The sequence below is a fragment of the Calonectris borealis genome, chromosome 1 (genome assembly GCF_964195595.1).
Source record: "Calonectris borealis chromosome 1, bCalBor7.hap1.2, whole genome shotgun sequence".
Taxonomy (NCBI): domain Eukaryota; kingdom Metazoa; phylum Chordata; class Aves; order Procellariiformes; family Procellariidae; genus Calonectris; species Calonectris borealis.
The window spans coordinates 104,810,519-104,832,881 of record NC_134312.1 but is presented as its reverse complement, the minus strand read 5'-3'; positions in this window follow the sequence as shown (position 1 = coordinate 104,832,881).

The following is a 22,363-nucleotide window of genomic DNA, read 5'->3' as shown; positions in this document are numbered from 1 at the left end:
TGGATAAAGACAAAATACATTATGTACTTATTCCTCTGGAATCTTGAGAGAAAAGGGATCTTTTTAAATGAAATTAAACTGTCAATGCTTCAAATGAATTATTCCAGCTGCCTACACTTATCTAGAAAAGGCAGTCTGTAATCCAGCAAGACAACAAAACCAATCCATACTTTGAACCAAATAATTCATTAAAAATTAAAAACAATCAAAGCTAGCTACTCATCAGAGTTGATGCTTATGATGAAGTTACTGCTGTTACAAGGTTCACAGATACTAATGTCATCATGTCTATGAACAACTTTCAAATCCAAAGTTTTGGTGATTTAATCTCACCATACCTTTAATAAATTAAGATTTTTCAAAGCTTGCCACTTTTATGGTTATGTGATCTAGTTATGTTTGAAAGTTAAAAAACTGCTGTTCCTGAAGAATTTAGAAATCTTTGTTACAAGAATCATTGGAACTCTTGGCTTTTCCCCTATGTTTATTTGCTGCAGTGGACCATAACTACCAACTAAGGCTATATCTACATTTACAACATGCTGCCTTGGGAGGATGTTAAAAATTGTGACCATAAGGTAACAGCTAATGTCCTTGGAGGTTGCTTTAGATTTGGGGTTCTTCTGGTGCATTCATTCAGGCCACCTGGAAAGAAATTTTCTAGTGCTTCCACCAGTTTTCGACATATTTAACATGTGTTGTTGTTTTATACCAATCCCAGAAAGTAAAGGCCGCCTCCACCATGAAACAAGAAATGAGTCTATCAGCTCAATCAGCTTTCTCATCCAGTTCACAGTGAAAGTACATTACAAAGTTTTTCTTATCAGCCTTTCTGCTTCAATAAGGTTATTATTTATAGTGCATTTCGTGTTTATTCATTATTGATATCCTTAGCCATGTTTTGCTCTTTTTTAGCTTTCCCCAAGTCCTAATACTATCATAAATGTGCTTGTGCCTTCAACTCATGATAAAATCATGCTTTGGTGCATGCTCCTTCAATGTACTGATTAATCATTTTGCAGTGCTTCTCCAACTTTTGTTTAAGGATAATTATTGCTTTAAGAAACTTTTACTGAGGTGCCACAAAGTCAGGAGAGGCAGGAGAAAAGTCTGAAATTATCGGAGTTCTACAAAACTTCTCCAAAAAATCCAGTTTTGGTCACTTTTAAGAATAGGCCATAGAGGTACTGGTTTAGGAGAGAAACTTTTTCGCCACCACTTTTGGACAGTTTGAAAATGAGCACTGGTGTGTGGATAGACATAGGTTTTTTTTATTATTACTATTATTTCTTAACTTAAATGCATTTCAAAATACATTTCTCTTTCTATGGTTCAGTTTCTTGGAGAACAGTCTCGAAGTTTAGATTCAAGGCGGGGGGGGTGTTGTTGGTTTTTGTGTTTGGTTTTGGTTTTTTTTTAAGAATTCAAAGTTGTCCATTTTCATTTGGTGGCTAATCCATTTCTCTCTCTAGAAATAGAAGGTAATATCTGCTGTGATATGGATCTTGCTGTTAGAAAAAGAAAAGCCAACTAAATCATGTAAAGAAATTAACCTCATTCTTTCTTAAACTGATGTTTTAGTTAAATAACTTCAAATGTAATGTAAACAAAGATCCATGACAAATCTATCATCTGCTATAATGCATTATTCAGGTCACTGTACTGTAAGTGTAAACTATGTGTGAAAAGCTGGGTAGTAGTTATTTTCCTCCACAGAAATTACAGGTACAGACATTAAAATAAACAAATTTCTAAGAGAGGAATTTCTTCCTAATGCCTTGTATTCATTGATAAATGTCAAAAGAGAATAATGCCTGATATTGTTACTTAAACAGAACAACAGTAAGTCCTTATGCACAAGAAGAATCTAAACTTGTAGCCTGTCTTTCATGTAACTGCATCACAAGAAATCTCTATTTTTTTATGCTGTTTCAGTTAAAAATAAAATTTTTGAAGATTCCAAACTACAAGCCAAGAAAATCTTATTTGAAAGAGCAAAGTTGAAATAAATAAAATGAGGTAATATGGTATGAAAAGTATAAAATGAACTTAATATGTATCCCCCTCTTTAAAATTACAATTAGACCCCAAGATACTTCAAACCTTATGTAATTTGCATATCATTCATTGTCCATCTGTTGTATTTCCAATTTCTTCTTTGCCATCTGGTTTTCTAATGCTGAATCCACCACACAAGTTTTTCTACATGTAAGGCCTCTAAATTTTAACTGATTGATTAAAATGTATTATAAAATAAATACACTTAGGCTTTTTTGGAAGACCTAGCTCACTGCTTAACACTAATTATACACCCTAAATCACCCAGTGTAGCTGATAAGGTAAATAATGACTGTAAAGTTGGCTTTTGCGAAGAATGGAAGCAAAGAAGGAGCTAGAGCAAAAGACATAACCAAAGAAATCAAAAGAGTGGTTCTCAGAAAGGTTATGAAAAGAAAAGATAAATCTCAAAGCAGTTCAGCAGAATGGAGATATTGACAAGGATACATGACTGAGAGGAAATTTGATGATCCCAGAATGTGTCATGCCATGCAATAGGGGAAGCAGTAGCAGCTGGTGCATGTTAAACAGCACTTTACTCTGCAATTGGTCCTAATAATTTTAACAGGATAGATTTCTATTCACTGGTGTCTCATAATCTGTCCTTTGTAATGTATCCAGCAATTTTGCCTCTTCATACACCCCAGGACTCTTAGACTGTTCTAGTTGTTCGTCTCAGCTGTTCTGATTTTTGTCTCTCTAACTGTTGCATGCTTTTCCCAACAGGCACTCCAACTCATTCAATTCAACAGCTGCTACAAACACTTCTATTTTTAGCACAGTATCCCAATGGTTTCAAGAGGTTTACTTGCAGAGTAGGTGGGTCAGAATATATGTTTCTGTAAAATATGATACACATTTGATCTTATATGATCTTTATGGGTGGCGTTCAAGAGATTGTTCTGTATTCCATGGGTTCTGAAAAAAATGTTCTGATTTTGTATATTATATTTTCAGGCTCTTCAAACAGATCATTTCTATGAATCTACTCCTCCAAAGAGGGGTCAGTCATTGCGGACGTAGCGTAAAATACATTACTTGCCTGGCTGGACATGTAAATAGGTGACGGGATAGTGAACAAAATGACAGTGTGCTTTCTAGGACTTTTAAGTGAAAATAAAGCTCTGAATTCAGAGCAACACAACAGCAGACTAGCAGATAGTTATCTACTGAAAAAATACTTAGAAGAGAAGTAAAGGAGCATTATAAAGGTTAAAGCGTCCAGAGTTTTCACAGAAGAACTTTTAAGTGAGACATTCAGAAAGAACACTTAATATAGACATCAGCAAAGTTTTTTCAGAATTAGGCCAATAATTTTTTAAAAGTCATTTAGGATCCAAAATCAGGGAAAGTTAAAAATATGTTAAGGAAAAAAATGGCTTTGAAGTGAGGAAAACATGACATGGGGGCCTACAATTTTTAAATTCAGTTTAACCAATACATTTGTAAGAGTTTATTCCAATCTTATCTACCTGCTTCTAGCCAAGTCTAGATGGTTTTGAATACCTCGTGATAATCTACAAAGTTACACAAAATTTTCAGGCTCAATATATAAACTAGGGGAAAAGTTGGTGGGGGGTCCACTGCTCAGGAATTCACTGGGCATCGGCCAGTAAGTGGTGAGCAATTTCATTGTGCATCAGTAATTTTGTATATTCTATTTTTTTTTTTTTTTTTCCCCCCCTTTTCTATCCTGTTAAGCTGTCTTCATCTCAACCCATGAATTTTACTTTTTTTTCCCCGATTCTCTCCCCCAGCTGGGGGCAGGGGGGAGTGAGCAAACAGCTGTGTGGTGTTTGGCTGCCTGCTGAGTTAAATCCCAACAGTCCTTTTTGGCGCCCAATGTGGGGCATGAAGCTTTGAGATAACAATAGATCTGACCAGAGCATGTTAAAACAAATTTGGTATAAGCATTCGTTATATTAGTTTAGTAGCCGCTGGTCACAATGTTGATTTATTTTCTCTCAAAGTTGTCGTGCTTACTCTCAAAGTTGTGTTATGTAACACCTTACTTGCATATGTTCCCTGTTGTGCTGTTTATCATCTCTGGGGGCTGGATAAAGGTTATATTTTGCTGCACTGTGTAACACTGGTTTATGATATGATAAAATTATTGGTCGTGAGACTAATCTGGTATTTATACTCAGCATTGCCATCATCTCCGTACCTCGGGAGCCACCTCTTGGAGACTATTAATACTTGCACTCTTTAGCTTTTCTCCTCGGAGAACCGATCTATGGGGGATACAGGGCAGGGACACTTTCCCCTGCTCCTTCACCTTCCCTTTCTCCTTCAGGCTAGTTATAATAGCTCTTGAGAATTTTGAATGTCCTTGGGATGTTCAAACCAGCATGTTCCTATCGCTATGTCTTCTGAATGTGGTTCAGGTCTTGTTTAGGGTTAAACAACTATCTAAGAATACCATCCAGAGATTTACCCCCACGACAGGTGCTGCAGCTACTCCAACCCTCACGACAGGCACTGCAGCTGAATCAGGGAACCAACCCATGCCGGTATCAGTCGTCCCTATACACAAAAAGACATACATAAGAAAATCAGCTCGTTTAGTAAGGGATGAAGATGAACCAAGGCCATCATGAGAACAGGAGGAGTAAGAAGCAGAAGCCATAAATAAGATGGTAACCACCCAATCCCTATCCCTGAGTGAGCTGCGAGATATGCGAAAAGATTTTAGTCATCATCCGGGCGAGCACATTGTCACCTGGCTGCTGTGGTAATGGCGCCAATAGCCTAGAATTAGAGGGGAAGGAAGCCAAACAGCTGGGATCTCTTTCTAGGGAAAGGGCATTGACAAAGCGATTGGTAAAAGGGCACAAGCCCTCAGCCTCTGAAGGCAACTTCTGTCAGGTGTGAAGGAAAGGTATCCCTTCAAGGAAGATGTCATTTGTCACCCAGGCAAATGGACCACTGTGGAGAGAGGTATCCAGTACCTGAGAGAATTAGGCGTGCTGGAGGTGGTTTATAGTGACCTGGACAACGACCAAATGCCCAAAGATCCAGATGAAGTCCAGTACACGCAACCCATGTGGCGGAATTTGGTACGAAGTGCACCAGCGTCGCATGCCAATTCGTTGGCAGTGACTGTCCTGGAAAGAGGAAGAAGCACCAACAGTGGATGACGTGGTTGGCAGGCTCCAGGATTTCGAAGAAACTGTCTCTTCCTCCCTTGTCCCGGCTGTGGAGAAACTGTCCCGGGAGGTCCAGCCACTCAAAGAGGATATGTCCTATTCTCCACCTGTACAGACCAGTATCTTAGCCATTATGAGTTAGTGTCCCTTTGCTTAAGAGAGAGGATATAGAAGGTACGCACCGCAGGGCACCTGTGGTTTTACCTGCGTGACCACGGAGGGGACATGAGGCAGTGGGATGGAAAACCTATCTTGACCTTAGAGGCACGGGTACGTGAGTTCCAAGGAAAAACAATCACACAAGGGGGTTCTCCCAGGAAAACTGCTGCTCCGGTTTCCAGTGAGCAGTTCCCCAGACAGAGTAGAAGACCTGACTTCCGATCTTAATAAAGGGACTTTTGATTTGCATCTACAAGAAGTGAGTAACAAATACTATGACCAGGACTAGAGGGGCCCTGCCTCCAGCCAGGTGGAGGGAAGGGACAACTGGGTTTACTGGACCATGTGGATTCGATGGCCTGGCACATCAGACCCACAGGAGTATAAGGCTCATGTAGACACCGGTGCACAGTGTACCCTGATGCCATCAAGCTATGAAGGGGCAGAACCCATCTGTACTTCTGGAATGACAGGGAGATCCCAAGAGCTAACTGTATTGGAGGCTGAAGTGAGCTTAAAAAGGAACGAGTGGCAGAAGCACTCCATTGTGACTGGCCCAGAGGCTCCGTGCATCCTTGGCATAGACTACCTCAGGAGAGGGTATTTCAAGGACCCAAAAGGGTATGGTGGGCTTTTGATAGAGCTGCCTTGGAGACAGAGGAAATAAAACAGTTATCTACCTTGCCTGGTCTCTTGGAGGACCCTTCTGTTGTGGGGTTGCTGAGGGTTTGTCCTGATTTCAGCTGGGATAGGGTTAAATTTCTTCCTAATGCTGTGTTTTGGATTTAGTATGCGAAGAATATTGATAACACACTGATGTTTTCAGTTGTTGCTAAGTACCTTGTCAAGGACAACTTCCGTGATACCAAGCTAGACTGGGAGGGAGCACAGCCAGGACAGCTAGCCCAGCTGGCCAACGGGGTATTCCATACCATGTGACGTCATGCTCAGTATAGGAATGGTAGGCGTGATCCAGGAAGTAGCGATCGCTACTTGGTTATCGGTCAATGCGGGTGGTGAGCAATTGCATTCTGCATCACTCATTTTGTATATTCTATCATTATCATTATTATTTTCCCTTTTCTGTTCTATTAAACTGTCTTTATCTCAACCCACGAGTTTTTCTCACTCTTACCCTTCTGATTCTCTCCCCGTCCCACTGGGGGTGGGGAAGTGAGCGAGCAGCTGCGTGGTATTTGGCTGCCTGCCAAGTTAAACGACGACAGGGTTGAAGAACAGCAGGTGCCGATTGCTACCACAATGGTGCACCGGCGGCAATATCGTACCAACCGAGATTCCCTGATTCTTATCCATAAGCTGATTCATCGACTGGAGAGCCAAGGAGTGATCAGCAAGACTCGCTCACCCTTTAACAGTCCCATGTGGCCAGTGCAAAAGTCTAATGGAGACTGGAGACTAACAGTAGACTACCGTGGCCTGAACGAAGTCACGCTGCCACTGAGTGCTGCTGTGCCGGACATGTTGGAACTCCAATACGAACTGGAGTCAAAGGCAGCCAAGTGGTACGCCACAATTGGCATCGCTAATGCTTCTTCTCAATCCCCTTCTCAATCTGCAGCAGAGTGCAGGCCACAGTTTGCTTTCACTTGGTGGGGCGTCCAGTACACCTGGAACCGACTGCCCCAGGGGTGGAAACACAACCCTACCATTTGCCATGGACTGATCCATAACGCACTGGAACAGGGTGAGGCTCCAGAACACCTGCAATACATTGATGACATCATCATGTGTGACAGCACAGCAGAGGAAGTATTTGAGAAAGGGAAGAGAATAGTCCAAATCCTTCTGAAGGCTGATTTTGCCATAAAACAAAGCAAGGTCAAGGGACCTGCACAGGAGATCCAGTTTTTAGGAATAAAATGGCAAGATGGACGCATCAACGGTATTACAGTAAGAATCACCTAGATCAATGAAGAACAAACTTTGATGAAACTGACCAAAGTGCCACAATGATAGAACCAGACAAACGCAGTGATAGTGGAATGAGAACTGGCTTCAGCGTGCAACAATCCAACACCACACACCATCTCTCCTGCCCTGAAAGACTGTTATGAGGGACAGAGCCCAAAGACATGGACTAAATGAACTCAATGAACATTTTAAAGGGATGACCCATAGACTAAGGGAATGATATCTGTGTGTGTATATCAAAAGACAGAAAAAGTGGTGGTGATTAATTGGAATGTATTGGAAAGTGTGGCACCTGGGCATGACGTAGATGGTATAGAATAAGGGATGGATACTGTCCTGGTTTCAGCTGGGATAGAGTTATTTTTCTTCCTAGTAGCTGGTATAGTGCTGTGTTTTGGATTTAGTATGAGAATAATGTTGATAACACACTGATGTTTTAGTTGTTGCTAAGTAGTGCTTACACTAAGTCAAGGACTTTTCAGCTTCTCATGCCCTGGCAGCGAGAAGCTGGGAGAGGATACAGCCAGGACAGCTGACCCAAACTGGCCAAAGGGATATTCCGTACGATGTCATGCTCAGTATAACACTGGGGGGAGTTGGCCAGGGGGCAGCTATCACTGCTTGGGGACTGGTTGGGCATTGGTCGGTGGGTGGTGAGCAATTGCATTATGCATCACTTATTTTGTATATTCTTTTATCATTTTTTTTTCCCTTCCTTTTCTGTCCTATTAAACTGTCTTTATCTCAACCCATGAATTTTACTTTTTTTTCTCCCGATTCTCTCCCCCATCCCACTGGGGTGGGGAGATTGAGCGAACAGTTGTGTGGTGTTTAGCTGCCTGCCAGATTAAACCACAACAAGCAGGCTGTCATGGTTTAAGCCCAACCAGCAAATAAACCCCTCACAGCTGCTCGCTCACCGCTCCTTCCGGTGGGATGGAGAGAATCGGGAGGGCACAAGTAGGAAAACTGCTGGGTTGAGATAAGAACAGGTTAATAGTTGAAATAAAACAAAGTAGAACAGTAATAAAAACAACGAGAACAACAACAATAACAGAATATATAAAGCAGGCGAAGCACAATGCAACTGCTCACTGACCGCCGACCGCGTGTCATGAACGGGGGGTGAGCTCCCCTACATCTCTGGTTTTTATACTGAGCATGATGTCACATGGTATAGAATACCCCATTGCCCAGCTGGGTCAGCCACCCCGGCTGTGCTCCCCCCCAGCCCCAGCTTGCCCTGCATGTGGCAGGGTATGGGAGGCCAAAAAGAGAAAACAAATGTCTCCCCGGTGCAAGCATCACCCAGCAACAACCAAAGCATCAATGGGCCATCAACAGTCCTCCTACCAAACCCAAAACACAGGACAGTCTCCAAGCTACTGGAAAGAAAGTTAACTCCGTCCCAGCCGGAACCAGGACACAGGCACATTGCTTAATCTGCTTAGAATAAAATAGCACTGCTGGCCAGTCAATATGTAGACAAGAGCAATGGTTTTCTCTGACTTCTCCCTTTCTTCTTCACTGCAATATCTCTCAGTCTCTCTCTGAAGGAATAGGAGTGATACATATTCTTAAATTGCAAGAACAGAATTTTGTGTGGGGTATCTGTGGTTTACTCTGCATCTGTGATGCAGACGTGCAAGGCCCTCGCAGATTCTGACCCAAAATCTTCATAAAATACATTAACCTAGTCAAATTCTCCCCTTAGAGGACTCCAAGTCCAATGCAACTCAAGTCGACACAAATCTGGAGCAATATCAGATTCCAGATTTAAGCAAAGACATAATTTCATGAAGTTCTTAATAAAAGCACTCCCCAATTCTTAAATTATATACCCTTCTCAGGGGCACGTCACAACATAAGGCAAAAAGCTTCAAAATGCTCTAGAAGGACATATTCAGATCTCCGACTTCTACCTTTATCACTTGAGAAGTACGAAAAAAAAAACCCTTCCTGTTCCTCATTGCAATATCTCACTAACAAATTCCATTTAACTGTCTCAAAAATGAAGTTAAAACTGTTAATTTCAAACAATTTCCACTCCTAAAGAAAGTCTTTTTGACAAGTAATGATAATTATGAAGAGACTGCATTCATCTACCTTTTCTCATGTTACTTAGCACTTTGTCAGAAATCCCTACTTGAAGCAGGAAGTTATTCCATGTAAACTAGAGTATGAAGGCTGGTTTTAAAAGCTTTTCTTTCTCCCTGATTTCTTTTGTGAAAAAAATACATATAGCTTACAGCAATACAGAAGTCCACACAAAACACTAAAACATAGATTTTTTTTTGACTAAAACTTGAAAAGTTTTAGATATTTTCTTATTTGCAGATTATAAACAAAAAAGGAGATAATATTGTAAACAGCTCCAGGAAAACAGCAAATATCATGAGACACTTAATGTACTCATCTTAAATATTTTTTCTAAAGTAATCCTCTCATGCAAGGACACTGACATTAGAAGAGATACTCATTTACACTGGAACAACAGTCTAAGGCAGGTACACTAAATGCACAATAATGCTATTTTGGAATGACAATATTAATCAAAAAGGAAGGACATACGTTGGTATTTCTGTTCAATGAGGGTATACATTTGAATCATGACACAACAGAGTTTCCTCACTAACTGAAGCTCAGTATTTCTGGTGTCAATCCATCTAGCCAAGACATGCACTGTAGATCCTCCCATTTTAGGGGATGAAAAGAAAGGGGGAAATTGAAATGTCTCAATGATGCTAAGCTGCTTCATTCAACCAGAATCACGGCTGGCATTAGGAGAGTTTTCCAAAAACTTAAATCATGTTGAAATATGTTTTCACTAACACATACACCCAACTGAAAGGTTCTTCTGATGAACTGTCTGAAAAAGATCAAAAATTCTATCGTATGTTTAATTTGCATTTTAAACTCAAATATTTAATACCAAAGAAACTTTCCATGTGGACTATACTAAAATATTTTTTATATAACAGTTATCATACTACTCCATAGTCTGTGGATTACAAAAAAGCAACATAATCTTATTTTTACCTGCACTGAAAAATCTTGCTTGCAGATGTACTATTTACACCCTCTTATTAAATGCTTCTTTTGAATTGAAAGCATATTTATAAGTCAAATTTTAGAATGCAGTTACAATGTTATGTACACAACACGATTTCTTCCTGGATTGGAGGGAGACGGATTCTTTTTTTGCAAAGGTTGATGTCAATAGACTTTAACTTTAGTTTAATGATTTGGTATTTGCCAAACATTCACCAAACATTTTCGAAAGTGGAAGAAAGTAATAAACCTTAAAATCCAGAGAAAAACATAGTTGTAAAAAGATGCATGATTCTATAAGAATGTTGTGCCTTAGAGACTTGATGTGGTGAACATATTTCTAGATTATATTATTGATTGAATAAATAAAATATCCCATCCTTATATACATATATATGAAAATGATAGGTGGACATATATGGACATACATAAATTCTATAAAACAGGCTTTCCTTTCATGCACTTATTTTCTTATGTGGAATCATTTGCCTTATTACCCCCAAAACATAGGACCTCTCAGTTCATGTTCACCATCATGTAATTCACACACAAATTACATTTCATATTCAAAATAATTAGGTTTGCCTCCCCCCCTGCAACTTTCTCTTCAAAGTTTGTTCCAGAACCTCTGTCTTGATTAATTGTTAGAAACAAATTACAAAAGAGGACCAAGATACCCAAAATAGAATATTACATATTACTACAGACTTCTACTACCATTTTTATAAACATATTCTTTCAGAAATTTCATTTACCTTTCCATTTTTTATAATAAAATAGGAAGGTACAGACTGGAAAGCTGAACTTACGTGTCCCACCGATTCACAGTACAAAAGAAGGAGTTCCTAGGACACACTCTCAGCAGAATGTGATCACTGCAGAATCATGGTAGGCAGCTGCTGGACTGCAGGCTCCTCTCTTGTACAAGTTAGAACTGGAAGCAGGAAATAGTGGATGGGGGAATAAAAACAACCTTTGGTTTCTACTTCACTGAAAGATATGGGTGTGTCATCTAGAACGTTCAATTGGTAACTCACTCACCTCTACTAACATCTTGATACAGATCTACCATGACTTTTATATGTCACTGATTTGTGAGTTCACTTATAAATAAAAAACTGCATTAAAATGTATTCTGGGAGTAAATGCACATGTTCACACGGAAAACATTTGCTGAAAAAAATTAAATACTAGTAATAAAGTTGTATTTTCCTTTTCTTTAAGAATATCTGAATCAAAGAAACTATATACCACGACCAAGATTTTGGTTTTGAAGGTTAGGATGGTTTTGACACTAAAGACCAATGGCACTTCACACTTTTAATAATGAAATTCAGACCTCAAGATGATTAAATCAAAGTGACATCAGAAGCAATTTATAATCCCTCTCTAGCGTCCTCTGAAAGCTCTTTAACAAGTTGCAATCTCTGTTGGCTACTTTGATTCAGCATTTGCAACTGTCTCATTCCTATAGAAAGTGTCACCAAAGCTGTTTGATAACATACACAGGTGTTTGGTGTCAGCTCAGGGGGAAGAATGCTGCATCACAAAAGTACTTATTTTCCCAGGGCAGGGGGTGGAAATGTTTAAATGCTCTAACTTCTCCACTACTAGAAAATTCTTCAATGCTAAAGTGACTGCAACATATTCCTAAAAACTCTCAGCTATTTTGTTTCTCCTCCTTATGATATCCATGGCTTTTTTCCCCATAATATTTTCAGTGTCTGTCCCTTCATTATCCCATTCACACAACAAGTTATTAAAAACATTTCTTCTATCCTAAAATCTGGATGAACTTTTGGATGACCAAATTACTTTGGGGGGATCAAAATTTCACTCCTATCTATCATCAAAACTCAGGAAACATCTGCTTTTCTGACTCCCTTTCACTGTCTGTAATTTCACTGTTATAGATTAGTAAGAATCCTCATGGCAAAGGGTAATGTCATAAGGATACAAAGACAGCAGAAATCTAGCTTCATTGTCTAGACTAGAAAATAACTGAATTTTTCTGGTTTTGTGTAATTGAATCTCACTGACAGAGATTGCCTTAAACTGGTTTTGGTATCAAAAGAGAAAGAAGTAGGGAAAATGGTAGTATGAAAACAGAGGAGAAAAATCAAAATGTGGCTGGAACTCAATATAAACAGACAATGCAGTTCAGAGCAATTCCCTGGCTAGAGGTGTTGAGGGACAGATGTCTGAATTTGGCTAATCAGAATGAAGGAAACCGGCACAAAGAGCAAAATGTCTAAAAGTAGAACAGACCAAAAACCAGAATTCTTTCCATTAAATTCATCCATCTGAGGACATAAAGATACTCTTTCTTTCTGCCACCCTGTTCCACCTTATATGCCCAATTCACATAAAACAAGTGGTACCATTAAAAATTAATTTGACTAATTTAGTCTGAATATATTCCTTCTTTCACCTTTTTTTTTTAATTTAACTATTGAAAGCTTTAACATACTTTTTCATTTGATATTAAGCTTTCATTTCTTCCCTACAGAGTTATGGCAGTTCCCTATGTGATGCACAGATATGTTGAAGTTGGTACACATTTTTAAACTGCAAATCACAGAATGCAATGCTCTTAGCACATGCTTTCCTTGACACTTTGTTCTTGCATGTTAATCAGAAAGTTCCCGGGGGCCATTTTTACCATTGAATACTGAAAAGGTTACTGCTCCAATGACAAAAAAATGCAAATTATTAAATTACAGACAACGTACAACACTGTCAAACGTCATGGAATAATGATCACAACTGCTGAGGGGAAACTATCAAAACAAAGAATTTAATGAACATTTCAATACAGTTTAAACTGAACATCAAACTTCATGCAATTTATTTATTAAAAAGATACAGTAAAATGGAAAACATTCCTTAGAAATAAAGAGAAAGTATACAGTTTTCACTGAATACTGACTTTCCTTGGGTGGATTTCTCTAACTTTTAGATTTTTTTTTTTTTTAAATATCCATTGAAATAATAATTAAAGAAAAAACTTAAATATCTCTGAAATCCAGTACCTAAAAATTTTAATATACCTGTGCTTTCCTACACAAAAAGATGTTCATATTCACTTGCTACCATAATTGAGTTACATTGTGCTTCATAAAATGCTGTGATCGCTTCAATAACTTTTCCATTTTATTTTAGAAGCGTTGAAACAGAATCCCTATTGTACAAAAATTTGGGTTTCACTTTCATGCAGAGTATCCAATACAAGGATAGAAAATTAGCATACTAACAAATTAGCCACTTTCCAGAATGATTGCACAAAACACTAGAGGATCAAGTTCCATTCAACAATTCATTATCAATTTGGTGATAAATCATGATATACTACAATTCCTTTTATATCGCATTTTGATTTCTGTCTAGCTACGTACAAGAAGAAATATTATTTTTGTTGCTAGAAATATGTAGAATCAAGGTTTAGATCTGCAAATTGTATAGGAATAATTTGAGACATAACTTTATTAGAGAAAAAATACATATGTTTGCAATACTGATTGCAAAAGATGTGCTCTTGTGGAAAATTCTAGCCATCTGGAATGGTGCTAAATGAACTCTTCACTAGGTTAGTGTTTTGTTTTGTTGATAGCCAGAGCACTTGTTTTCTATCTTTGGCATTTATTGTTCTTTGCAAATTGCTTTCCTCAGCCACTATAACACTATTATAGCAACACAGTTTAACCCTACTTAAAATATATTCTCACTTTTACTGGAAAACTTTGACAACAAAACTGAATAAATTAATCATTACAAATTTCTCAAAGTCATTAGGATTGCATTTACTCTCATTTATCAGGATTCAGTTGTCAGCTAGAAATACAGAAAGCAAAATTTAGCATAAAGAAAACAACTTTAAATGTTTATCTTTGGCTTAATAATTATCTTCAGACTGGATGACAAACTGTTAAAATGGTAAGTGGGCTAAGCTAACTGTATTTACTCAATTACAAAAAAAACCACAAGAGAAATAGAAACATTTACATATATTTAACCTGCATTTACGCTCACTTTTGGATGTTTTCTGTGGGCAAGAAGAATCTATTAGGGAAAAAAATTCCTATCAAGGAAAAATTGACAAATTATATCTAAACAAATGATGGTAGACGGGGCATATACCAAGTTATTTTACATGGACAGATCTATTACTCAACACTTGAGACCAAATTACAAACTCTTGGACACTAGTGGAAAACATACAAACGGTGCCAACAGAATCAAGGGAATGACTTCCACTAATATGTGTTCAGTGGTATGAACAGGAGGAGGTTCAGAGTCTGATCTTACAGGGGTTGACCTTGATATTTGTTCCATATAGCTTGTCCAGAGAATATATATTGAGATGACTATCCACATGGTCTCTGAATGCGAATTTTGATCTAACAAAACTTGATAAAACACCAAGCAAAGTTTGGGATCTCAAGACAAAGAACAAATGGATATATATTCATTCTTTACTTTCTGAATACAGTCCACAAACTATACTGCTTTGTTTTTCCCTTTTTCCTTCATGCATGTGCATGAATGTTTATTTTTGGTTGGTTTGCTCTTTGCTGAGTGATACAACTTTAATAGCAGCACCTTACCTAAGCACTTAATTTTAAGCACACCATTAATCTCATTGGAACCAAATTAATATCAGCGCATTTCAGCTTAAATGTTTTATTAAATCCTTTGAGACTAAACAGACAATTCCTCCAATGCAATGGGCTACCAGGTAAGGAAAAACATAAATTAACATCCAGTTATCTCCAGATTTCGTGCAAGATACAAGAGTTGGATTTCCCTCCCCCCCTGCTTCTGCCACCTTTTTCACTCTATTATGCAATGAATTCTGATGTCTCAGATTTTACTGCAAAAAAGTTCAATAAATCAAACTTGTCATTGATTACAATAAGCAAGTAGCTTCGAGCACAATAAATTGTTTCACAATTAACAGAACCAATGGAACCTGGTGTGGATTTCATCTAAATGTATGCATGTATGACATGGGCGTCCTCATCTCAGGGATTCACACTAGCATCACACTCATGATATAACCAGCTCACATGCAATTCATTGCTTTAACAAGTTAGATTAAAAACACATATGCCATTTAGAGTTGCAAATTCTGTAGATTTAGGATTTAGAATAGATGATGTTCACCTTCAGTAGTTTGGCCACATTTTTAGGAAATTTGCTATAGATTACTGTTATTAAGAGTTGTAATTTTCCTTTTTTTTTTTGTAATTTATAGGGTAATCTTAGCAAAACTGAGATTAGAAAATAGCTGACGACCCACTTGAGACGGAAGGAGTTTGATTTAACACATTATTTCAGGGTATTTTTCTGCAATATAAATCATAAGAGCCATTTTTGTCCCTATTTACATTACTGTATTTCTATTATTATCAATAGAAAATGCAGCTAACACGGAATATATGTTTCTGCAAAGTGAGGCGGTCAAGTGAGATACAAACTTTGTCACTAAAGGTGGAATCATCTGATTTAACATGGGTGTCTGAATTTGAGTTAGTCTTCCTAGGTTTCCTTTACAGTCATTGGAACCTGATCACTTTAGCCAGTGGTGTCTAAGGCACAGATCATATCATCTAAAATTAGATGTTTAAGACAGATCAGATACTAAAAGTACATATTTCTCCTCATCAACTATAAAAGCAATGTAAGGTGATTAGAACTGTAGAGACAAAGACATTCCCACCAAATGTCTGAAATTCATTGAGCTGTATGGAATGAAAATTTGGTATTTGTTAGAAATTCCTGAAAAATTTCACAAACTGTTGGAGAAAAGCTTAAAGTCTTGATTTAACATTTCTATTTTGATCTGACAAAATAAAGAATATATCTATATTGGTGAAAAAGATTAGAAATAATAAAAGTAACCATTGGACTAGTCCTATTTTCCACTTTAGTCAAGCTCTAAAATACAACTGGACCGATAAAATCCAATGATACAATGATAATGCAGGTTTCCAGGTGAAGAGTGGCATATGCAACGTCTAGAGTAAAAATATGTATAATTCTACTATGTAATAAAATTATATGTATATTATGTGAATATATAAATATGTATTCTGTCATACTTTTCTTATTAAAATAAGACAAAACTTGTTGCATGTTATAAAAATATTACTTCCAGACTACCAAAACTTTTGCAGTTTTACAATTAAAATGTTTTTTTCATAACATTACTTTATGTATTTTTTAATTATATTCTGAAATTATATAGTACTTTGAGAAATACTATGCAGCTATAGTAATTTTATTTCTGTTACTAGATGTAAGATGAACTAGTCAAGTCTATCTGGAAAAGAAATCCCTCTTGGGAAAGTAGTCACTGTTCTGTGGAAATAGAGTAGAACAATAAAAAAAAGAAAACAACACAATATTGAATTCTTAAGTTCTTGGTCACTTTTGTATTTGTACAATTTGTACCTTGGATTGATCAAAAATCTATACTCAAAATATTTGTAACAGAAAGTTGAAGTCAACAAAACAAGCACCTACTCTCCTGAAATAAATTTTAAAGCATTGTTTGGGGAGATTAATAGTTCTTAAAAAAAAAAAAAAATCCCACTGATTTAAACTATTTGCTAGCATGAGTTCAAAGAGCTAAAAAATAGCTCTATAAACAGTCTGTCATTCTTCAATATAAAATATCTTTGAGGCTACAGTCCTTTCCCCTACAAGATTAATTGTCCAAATCTTATTCCTATTAACAAAATATTGTTCAGATAAATAAATATTAATTCTGATGAATATGGAATTAGTTGTCTGGCCCAAGATAATAAACATTTATTATGCACTACTATTTGACATAACTTAATTTTTTCATCTTTAAAACATGCAAAATGGTTTTCACAGTTTTCTGTGTTTCCAGGATGAATATTGAACATGCAGCAACACAACTGAAACCCTGGTCATTTAAAAATGTAGCATATTCTAGTCCATGAGCAAATCAATACAGCTGTATTTATATGAAAGAAAAATAGCTCTAGCAGCAAGGACTGAGGAAGAGAGCGACCTGCACATATCCACGAGAATGAAGGACAAGGTTTCAAGTCACTGGCATGAATTATCTGTCCAGACATTGAAATCTGTTTGATGCATCCCAAGTAAATGCATATCATCAGACTGTTAGTTATCTGATTTTCTAACATCTTTGCCTATTTTGGAGCACAAATTCCAACCTGAAGTGAAGCACTCAAAGTTTTATTTTCTTTCTGAATCTCCTTATGGTTTGATGTCATGAATTTGCATGTTTCCCATGCAAAGATATAAGAATGAATGTTTTCTATCAAAGCTGTAGGGTAAATCCATTGCAGGACAATTTCACTAACTCTTAAAAACTGAAACTGTGAAGTTTAACTAAGTTAATTTAGCTTGAAAAACAGCTATGAACTCAATGATTAAGGAGCCACATTCTAGCTAGATTCCCAGTAAATCAGTACCGATGCAATGGTTTCAATTTTTATATGCTAATTCAAAAGAGTTGAAGCTCTGTCCCAAGATTTTGTAAGTTAATGGAAGCTATCATTGCCATAGGAACATACTAGAGATTTACATAATTGGGTTGTAAAAAAGTGTCTCTCATTTAAAGCAGAGACTGTCAACTTTTCATCTCCTGTTAAAAATGAATTTCTGGTCCTTAAAAATCAATGGCAAAAGTTTTATTTAAATTAGGCAATTGAGGAATTGGGATTTGAGTATGAAGGTGATGCGTGCTCCTGAGCTCCTCTGGACAAAAACTCCTCTTGACATTTCAGAAGACAATCTACACAGCATTTGAAAATACTTGAGTCCTACTCAAATTGTTTCATTTTAGCTCCAAAGCTGCTTATAACCAAATGTAGGATGAAGGATGGGGTTTCTATAGCAGAGAGAAGTACCTTAGTCAAGCTAAGGTGACTAATAAAAACCAACAAGAAAGATTTTCCAGTTCCCTGTTGCCTGTAAAAGCACCTGGAAAACCCTGTATCAGGCCAGACCTCTGGGCCAGGACTTCCCTGCTGCCCCCGGCCAAGGTTTGGTGGCTGGGGCAGGGGGCTCAACCTTGGCTCAGCGCCCAGAGCAGAGCAGGGAAACCGCGTGTCACGGGGTGGGGGCAGAGTCTTGTGGAAAGGGCTGTGAAAAGCCAGGACTTATCCCCCTGCCCTGGGAACTGCCTTTCAGCCCCAGATATTGCCTGCCCAGCCCCGGGCCCTGATGAGCCAGGCCTAACCCCAACGCCAGCCTGGCCCAGGGGCTGCCTTCCCTGCTGGGCCCAGGGCCTGCAGCGGCACCTGCTGATGGCTGGGCTGTGGCCAGCACTGTTACTGCCCCTGGCCTGGCTCACTGGTGGCTGTGGGACGGGGCTGGTTGGGGGTAGAGGGCAGGGCCCCAGGCCTCGCTGGGCTGCCCCTGGCCCTGCTGCACCCCGGCACATCCTTCTGTTTACTGCCATATCTTCCACTCTGGCTTATACCACACATTTCGGACTACAGATACTTGATAAGAACAGAATTTGTTTGTGTATTTTTGTTTTTATTCAGTTTTTAAATGTCAGTAGGATTTATTGCCTCAGTGGTTACAATTACTCTTTAATGCCACAGGTAGGAACAACGCCAATCACTCGTTCCAGTTAGCATTTCCTTACATATGTTAGCAACGAATCACATTACCCATCCTACTGCCTGTTCATCTAACCTTATTATTTACTTCAGAATGTTTTCAGGCTTCATTATACTTGACTAGCCTCAATAATTTAGTGTCAACTATAAATTTTGCTTCTCTGAAGTCCTTTATTCTTTTTTTACATACCATGTAATTATCTGTAGAAAATTTGACACGGAAAATATCATAACAACTGTTAGCCTTTGGACAAACGAAAGATTTGATTTACATTCACATTGTCTGGTTTCTGCTTTTCATTCCTAATTTTTAATCATTACCATTAATTTACTTCTCACTCTTTGACAATCTTTCCCGAATAGTCTCATATAGAGAATTAACTCTGAAACAGTTAAAAAATAATTTATTTTCTTTTTCTAAGACAAACAATGATATTATACCAATAATCATTTAAAGAGTATATCTAAAGCACAAATACAAGCCACATTTGTTATGCTTTAAAGAGAGGTACCTTTATGTCTTCCTCTTCAGAAGCCGCTGCCTATTCTTTCATGTATGTGTGCAAGTACATGTGTATACATATACACAAAAATCCAGCTCTATATACTTCAGATCTCAAAATCACACAGTATTTTTGTGCTTGTGACATGAAGCATGCAAGTCCCATCCTCTCCCCAACTTTTTTTTTTTTTTTTTAAGATAACCAAAGTCATAAGCACTACTCGATGGGAACCTTTGACTGTCTGCAAACTAAAGTCATGTTCTACTTATCCATATTGATATGGTTTAAAATATGCCTGACCAGCAATAAACAAGATAGTTTTAACTGTTATATACATACAGTAGAGTGAGACACAAAGTATGGATGATAATGTCCGTATCTTCATCAAAAGCTCAGAATTACATTGACCAGGAAAGAGTAAGAGGCCTCTCCCGGTTCTCTCAAAATTGGCTTCTGGGCGAAAGGGAACACAGTGTATACATGTAGTTGCAAATTTACTGATAGTCCAGTTAATGCTTTAACAGTTTTAAACAGTCTTTAACAGTCTAATTAATACAGAAGAGTCTCATTGACAGGACAGGCAAAACTGCTGTATGGAAACTTCCTAGTATTCACCCCTTTTCTCTGGTGTTAGGCTTGCCCTTCTCATGCGCCTCTAGCGCCTAAGGTCAACAGCTTTGATAGCTTCCATGTTTCTCAAAAAGACTGGGGATTGTTAGCGCAAGACAGCAGCTACCAGAGCACTTTGCCAGGAGGAGAAAGGTGTGCACAGTGGCCGATTCTTCCTTGTCAGCCTTTGATATGCTTAAGACTATTTCTCTGTGCTTTCTCACCCCAGGCTGCTCCCTCCTCACTGCTCCCAGTCACAGCTGAAAGCTGTTCTGCAACCTCCTGAGTTCACAGGCAGATGTTTGTCATGAAGGATCTGCCTGGGGTTGTCAGACCCTTCCCCATAGTGGCACTCACACAGGCTGGGCAACAGTCACTCAGCTCCTAACAGTTATTAAACCATTATAAAACCAGTGGAGGCCATAGCAAATCTGCACAAGGCCCGAGATCCTGGACTGTCAGGTCAGTACAAAGCCTACAGCCTGGTACTACTGACAGCAAATGCCATATTTACCAGACTATATTCACAAACCAACTGTTACCTTTTTTTGCAGATAATTCCTAATAGTAGAGGAGTCAGGAGGAAGTTTGCATCTGTTTCACTAATTGTAATATAATGGATGCATTTGACTAAAGGGAGTTCCAGATCTGAAGCAGAAGTTACTGTTGGCATTCAAAGAGTGATCAGCACTAGAGCATGCTAGTCCTTGATGGTTATTCTCAAATTATGAATTTGTGACTGGTTTGCAGATGTAAAATGACAACATGAACATTAACCAGTTAGTCTGAAGCAACATCTGCACCTGCCACATATGATCTCTTCCACCAGGTATCATAAATATACGTCTCAAAATGGCTGGTGTTACTTTCACCCAAGGGAAAAGATACAACTCAGGCTGATTAATGAACTTCAGTAGCAACTGAGATTTATCCTGCAAAAGATACTTTTAGACAAGTCACAAAATTTAAAGCAAGCATTAAACGTTCCATCTGAGTCAGGTGAGATATCTGAATATTCACCTGTAGACCCAGACATTTAGTAACCACCCTCAGAAGTTCAATAACCACCATACCATTCAATCACCTTCTTCGGCAAGGAAGCCAATCAAACTCTTCCTTTAGATTAATTATGACTAATGTAAAGATTTATCTGAAGACTCTTGCTGTCATGAGGAACCAAATGAAAGGGCCTTATATCAGAAGATCCTGAGCCAGTTCAAAATTAAAATGTTTTTTGTTCAAAAACTTGAATGAGAAAGTTTACTTGAAGTAGAGGTCTTTCAGGATGAGATAGATGCATTAAGGAGACAGGGTGTTCAGTTCATTTCCTCCAGGTGTTCCATGGCCAACACTGGAAAAGCACCCCAAGTCCTCCTGGCTGCAGGCATCAGTCAGACAGACATGGGAATGGTCAAAGCAGCAGGATCCCTTTCCTGTTGCACTGTAGCGAGTGGGCTTCTTGACAGGCACCCCTCAACTCACTCTTTACTACATGATTTGCTACCCTTTTATTCCCTTTTTCCCCTTCCAAGTCCTTCCTGTGTACCACACACACACACCCCCCGCAGTCTTTTCCCCTTAGCTGATTTTACTCACTCACTTGGTATTTGCAAGATGGTTGCCTCATTGATTTATATCTTAGTCAGCAATTCTGTCAAGCTACTGCCCCCTTTTGTTATATATGTAATTTCCCATCTCTCAGGCTGCTGTCTCATCTTACCACCTAAAAAGCGTCTCTTCTTATCTCATTCGGTTGAGTATACCAATTTCAACACATCAGCTAAGTCTTCTGTAACACTTTTACCCTTCTTAACAGTTTCATTTACTTTCTTCTACTCAGTCTCAGTTTTCTTGAATTTTTCTTCATCTTGTATGCTATAGCATGCCAAAGTTTATTTTATATGTCTCAGTATTTCCTACTCAAGTTTTCTCATAATGGAAATACAATTTTTGCCAACTCTTTGCTAGATACTATTTATACATTACTGAAGGAAGTTATCTTTTGCAACTTGCTATTTAACCACATTATATATTTTTTTATTCTTTCTCCAGTTTTGATCCAATCTGTATGCCTTCTCTGACAGATGTTACAAGCTTAACCTTCCCAAATCTAAGGATTTTAGTTTTACACTTTTCACTTTGAGGCCTATTTATTAAGGGTCTGCTGGAGGTTAGATATATTAGGTTAGATATAACATGTTAAGGTTAGATATATTTACTCATTTTTCTTCTTGAACATCCAGTGTCATATTGCTAGGTTGTTTTTATACACACA